Consider the following 6,475-nt stretch of genomic DNA (forward strand, 5'->3'; position numbering starts at 1 on the left):
TTATTTGTGCCCTAGAACTACATGGCATAAAAATTATCTATTCCTTAAAGATCTATAGAAAAAAATTCTATTTCCTAGAAGCCTCTTGGTTATGGCACTTTCTTAAAAGATAATTCTTCAAGAACTTTCCTAATTTCTTCCAGTATTGTTGGTCTCCTTAAGCATGATTTGTCTTAAGTCAACTTTTGACATTTTTCTTTTCCTGGCTTTCAGATATATTATCAAGTTCTTACTTTACTTCTCTTATTTTTCTTCCAGATCTGTGGTTATTTTCTTTATTCATTCTTATTTCCATGTATTCATATTTCCTCCCTTTTTTTCTTATTAAATAACAGAATAATTTATATTATTCCTTGTATTATAAAAGTTTTACTTGTAATTTCCATTGCTTTTTGCTTTCCAATAATTTGATTCCATATTTTAGTTCTATTAATTCCTTCATTCTGCCTTCCTTAAGTTTAACTCTTTCTTCTAATTTCTTCATTTTTTAAGATAATTATTTTCATTTTTTCTTTTTCAGTAAGAAGGTGATATGAGGTTATGAATTTTCTTAGAAGTACAGTTTTGATCACATTCCTCTGGCTTTGATAACTACTATTCTCATTATCTTTCTTTTGTTGATACTCTGACATTTTGGCTTTGATCACCTTTGATACAGAGTTGTTCAGAGGAGCATATGAACATTTCCAAAGGGTTGAAGGCTTTGCTTCCATTTGAGAAAAAAAAAAAAACAAATGAAAACAAAAACGAACAACTGCTTCTAGTTGTACACGGTAAAAATATTTTATGCTCTTTATACCTTGTACAATGTGTTGAGACCTTTTCTATGGCTTAATGTATGGTCAGTTTTTATTACTATTTCATGGGAGCCTGGACAGAAGGTAGTCTTTTATTTCCAGAAGGAGTTTAACAGATGTTTATTATTTCAAGCTTGTTAATTCTATTATTCAGGTCCTCAGTGTTTCTATTTTTCTGTCTGCTTGATTTGACAAGGACTGAAGAAAGGCATTTTAAACTTGTCACTTCAAAAATAAAAGTAATGCATTCTCATAAATAATTTTTTTACTCCAAATGGTAATCATGGTACTTTTTTCCTTCCCTCCCCCATTCTCAGTTCCACACTCAAAGATACATGCTGTTAACAGTTTCTGGCTTTAGTATGTGTTGTAGAAATAGATAAATAAATTGTATGCCACATTATGTGTAAAATATATATGTTATGATTATATGTCTTCAGAGTTATCTTTTCATTTTAAGGAACTAAAATTTTGCAGCCAAGCCCTCATTCCATCTCTTTTTTTTCCTTTTTCCCTCCTCCTGAAGCTGATGTATATCACTCCATGATTTTTATACTTTTATTTTTTAAAGATTTTATTTATTTATTTATTTATTTATTTATTATCTATCTATCTACTAATTTATTTTAGAAAGAGATAGATCGGGGACAGGGAGAGGGAGCAGAAGAAGAGGGACAAGCAGACTCCTTGCTGAGCACAGAGCCCTGATGTGGGGCTTGATCCCAGGACCCCAAGATCATGACCTGAGCTGAAATCAAAAGTCGGACACTTAACCCGCTGAGCCACCCAGGCGCCCCAATTTTTGTACTTTTAATTCATATCTATATATTCAAAAACAATATATGTTACATGTATGGATACATATGTATACCATATATATATGCCATCAAATTATCCATCCTTTGACAATTTGATTTTTACCCTACATCATTCTTTTGATATAAATTGTTATACATTGATGTCGTTAGTCATTTATTTTAACTGCTAAATGGATTTGCACTGCCTACATAAAACCGAATTCATCCATTCACCTACTAAAGAACAGGTTATTTCTACTTTTCTAGAAAGGTGTACTTTATACATGTCTGCTTATATATAATAGACAGAGCTTCTCTGGCCGGACATCCAGAAGTAGATTTTTTGTATAGTAGAATATGGGCATCTTCAACTTTCTGAGCCAGTGTCCTAAAAAAAATGTACTTTCCAAAGTGGTTATTCAGTTACTCCTCAGCACATATTTTATTGGGTGTTTAGTATATGACAGGTCTGTTCTAAGCTCTAGGGATATAGCAATAAACAGAAGACTTATTTCCTGTCCTTCTGAGGTTTACATTCTAAGCCGAGAAGACTGAGAATAAATAAAAATTTAAAACACCAGATGGCAATTAGGGCTTTGAAAAATTAAAGAAAGTATAAGGGGTGGACAGAGAGCAGTTGGGCTGGGGTGGGCTGAGTAAACATGGCAATATTTTTAAGCAGGTGGTCAGGGAAGACCTGTCCAATAAAGTGAAGTTTAAGCAAGAACCTGAATGAAATGAGGGAGAGAGACCCGGGGGGCCTCTTTGGAGAAAGCATAGTCTAGGCTGAGAGACTAGCAGGTGCAAACAGTAGGTGAGCTGCGGGAGAAGTGGGAACCAGCCTGGTGTGTTTGAGGAACGGCAAGGAAATTGGTACCCTGCAGGAGCAAATAGCCAGGAGGTAGATCAAACAGGGCAAATGTAAACTACGGTAAGGACTGTAGCTTTGTATCCGAGTGGAATGGGAAGCCAGTAGGAGGTTCTAGAAAAAAAAGTGACTTTTAGGACTTAGGTCCTAAAAGGGTGACCTTGGCTCTGGTGTCGAACAGCCCTAGAAGACTGTCATCATAATCCAGGGGACAGATGGATATGAGTGATAGCTCTGGAGGTGATCTGATTCTGGGTATAAGTTGATGTGAGGGCTGCCAGGGTTTACTGATGACCAGACGTGGGGAGTAAGAGAAAAAGGGCTTAGGGCTGCCTTGGATGTTTTAGTCTTTAGCTGTAGAAAGAACAGAATTACCACTTAATGTGGGAGGAGTAGATTAGGGTCTTAAATCTGAGACCCCTACTGGATGCTGAGGTGGAGAGAACAGTCATTTCCAATTTTTGCAGACAACGCAGGGTTTGGGACAAGTAGTATTGCCAGTGACTGGTTTTATGAATTTATTATTTCCCACCTGCAGTGTGTAAGAGCTTCTGTTTTCATCAACACTTCAACACTTGATGTTATCAGACTTATTTTTGCCAGTCTGATGGGTTTGAAATGGTCTCATCATCATTTCAATTTGCATTATCCTGATTCCAGTGATAGAGCATCTTCTATTATGGTTAGTGGCCACATGTGTTTCCTCTTTTGTGAATTGTCTGTTTATCTTTTCAATTTTATTTATTGGTTTATAGGGGCTTTTTATAAATTCTCAATATTAATCTTTGGTGGGTTCTATCAGTTGCATATCTCTTCTGCGAGTCTGTGGCTTGTCTTTTCGCTTTATTTCCAATTAGTTACTCAACCATCCTGTCTTAAATAATATAGGATTATTATTTCTATAAACCCCCATAACCAGTGAAGGAATTAGAGCAGTTAACACTTTCTTCCATTTCTCCCTGTTCCACCTCTCAAATGTTTCTGTATGCTCATTTTTGTCCTACTATATTATAGTTACCATATTATTACTTCTCACTGTAGTACTTTTCTTTCAAGATTTATGACATGTAAATTTTGTACCATCACAATAATAATCCCACTCTTTCAGCTGAAGCTTGTCCCTTCCATATGTACTCTAAATCACCCTTCAGTTGTTTACACAATCATATCATATAATTGCTTTGAGGACAGGTGATATGTTTCCCAGCTCTCTACATATTTGAGAGTGTCTTTCTGTCTTTCTGCTGCTTTTAAATGTGGATGACTACATGGTCGTGATCTTTAAGTCACATTCTTTTCTTTTTTCAAAACTCTTCTCAAGTCAATTAATGCTGACAAGAGTTCTGAGGTCAGTAGTGTTTTTCCTTTGGGTCAGAGGTCAGCAAACCTTTTTCTGTAAAGGGCCAGATAGAAATTATTTTAGTCTTTGCAGGCCCCATGGTCTCTGTTGTGATTACTCAACTCTGCTATTGTAGTGTTAAAGCGGCTACACACGTGTAAACAAGAGTGTGAATGTACTCTAGAAAACTTTATTTACAAAAATAGGTAGCAGACCGGATTCAGTCTGTGTGCCATAGTTTGCTTTTAGATGATTCACTTCGATTTGCTTGTAGGTTCTTTTTTATACTCAAAGTTTAATAACTTTCCCCCAAGTACTTATTCTCTGTTAATAGTTTTGGAAACATGGTTAGTCGTTCTCATCTTTGGAATTGCAATAAAGTTTTTGCCTATCAGTTAGAACAAAGGCTAAGTTCCTATACCAAAAAGATCTTAAAAATACCATGGTCCTTATGTAAAGGAGTGGTGACATACAAAATTATGCCTTTTTTAGGTAACAATGCAGTAGGCAGTTGAGGCCTGCTGCAATGTCTTTGCCATCTGCCACAGGTGACTTTCCTCTCTGGGTCAAAGGCACATGGGAGTGTTCCCAGATAAAAAAATAGGACACCCAGTTCAACTGGAATTTCAGATCAACAATGAACACTTTCTTAGTATAAATATGTCTCATGCAATAAATGAGATATACTTACACTAAGTATTTTTTCACTGTTGGTCTGAAATTCCAGCTGAACTGCGTACTCTGTTTTTATTTGCTACCTCGAAGCAACCCTTATCTACAACCACCAGGAAGGGGGAGAAGGACTTGGAAGGCACAGGTCCAGTCCTTCTAAGAGAAGACCTCCGGAGTAGCAGACACTCCTTCCTGCCCACATTTCATTGCCTAGAGTTTAGACATGTGGCCATACCTACTTAGAAGGAATCTTGGGAGATGTAGTCTAGTTTGTTGATCATGTGCTCAGCGAAAATGGTATTGTTGCAGAAGAAGGCGAGAACAGCTCTTAGGGGACATTTAGTAGTCTGCCAAGTTATATCCTCAAATACTTTCTTAGTTTCATTAGATGTAAAGTCTTTGTTGGAGACATCAATTTCTCTAAATTTGATTTTTGCTCTTTGTCCTCCATGTTTCTCGTCTCTTGTCTGATTACTTTAACTTCATTGTCCTTTTTCTCTGTATCTGATGTGCTTTCAAAAAGGTTATCATCACTGGGGCGCCTGGGTGGCTCAGTCGTTAAGCATCCGCCTTCGGCTCAGGTCATGATCCCAGGGGCCTGGGACGGAGCCCTGCATCGGGCTCCTTGCTCCGCGGGGAGTCTGCTTCTCCATCAACCTGCTGCTCCCCCTGCTGTGCTCTCTCTGTCAAATAAATAAATAAAAACCTTGAAAAAAAAAACCCATGATTGTCGTCCATCCCACGATTTTTCTGCCAGACATCCCTTCTTTTTCTGTCTCATTTCTAATCCATTTATTACTTCTACAAAGGTATGATTTTTTTCCTTCTCGATGTCTTTCCTTAGCTCTTCCAACTCCTTTTATATCTCATTTATTCTCTTGTCATTTCACTTTTAATGTATCTTATTTCTTTCAGGGTGTAAAACATTTGTCGCAATTTTTTTTCTGTTTATTATAAAGGGTGAGTTGTTTTCTATAATAAATCCTTTCTTTCTCATTTGATTAATATGCTCCTTTATTTCATCTTCTCTACACCCCCCCCATTTAAAAATGTTTACATCAGTCTTTTAATTTTCTTCCCATCCATCTTTGATCAGGATTTGCTATTTAGATTTTCTCTTTACATAAAAGAGAGTGGAGGAATTACTTTTGAGTACCTTGGACTTCCTGTTAGATCCAGCCTATGAGGAGCTTGGAAGAAAGCAAGAGGAGGGCTCATGAAATGTAATACAAGATTGGGCTCTCATGGTTGCAAAGTCTATTTTTTTTTCCTTTTATGTGGCAATTTTTTAAAATTAAAATTTAATTGAAAAAATCTTTTAGGAGAAAAGTTATGCAAGCCTGCATCTTTCATACTTAAGCCCAGATGTGAATTGCCACATATTCCTTCAATCTTTCCTGTCTGGAGGAAGAACTCTTGGTTGGTTGACTTTTGGATTAGTAGGGAATGCAGGCAATTACAGGAATAGAGGAATGGATTCTACAGTGCTAGAGAATATTAAAGGACACCCAAAGTTTTACTGAATTAAGTAATGGAGAGGTTTTTAGATGTCTCTCCAATTTCTGCTCCATGAAGATGAAAGTGAAAGCTAGCTCATTTTTTTTCATTCTGTTGAAAAAGGTTTGGTTGCTCGGGATTAGGTCTGTAGTATCAAAGTCAATTGCCAGCACACTTTCTTAGAATGGTTAGGACTTAGCTTTCTATTCCAAGATAATAAAAGCATATTTCAATTTTCCAGTAATATGGCTTTCTACCCAGATTGCACGGTATTTTCACAGGATGTTCTAGCTCATAAGTAGTTGGGTGGGTGGAGACATTTAAAAAACGTGTCTCATATTTTAAGGAAAATTGGAATGCTTTTAAATGAAAATCACGATTCTTAGGATAAAATAAAAATGTATATTTTTATGCGTGTTTTTTTTAAAATATAGAAATACAATCTTAATAATGCTGTTGAATATGACTACTGTACCACTGAAGTTTAATTATGGAGATGCTGGTG

This window comes from Eumetopias jubatus, unplaced genomic scaffold (assembly GCF_037043125.1).
Source record: "Eumetopias jubatus isolate StellerSeaLion01/CBP00866 unplaced genomic scaffold, mEumJub1_p1.0 scaffold_8, whole genome shotgun sequence".
NCBI lineage: Eukaryota > Metazoa > Chordata > Mammalia > Carnivora > Otariidae > Eumetopias > Eumetopias jubatus.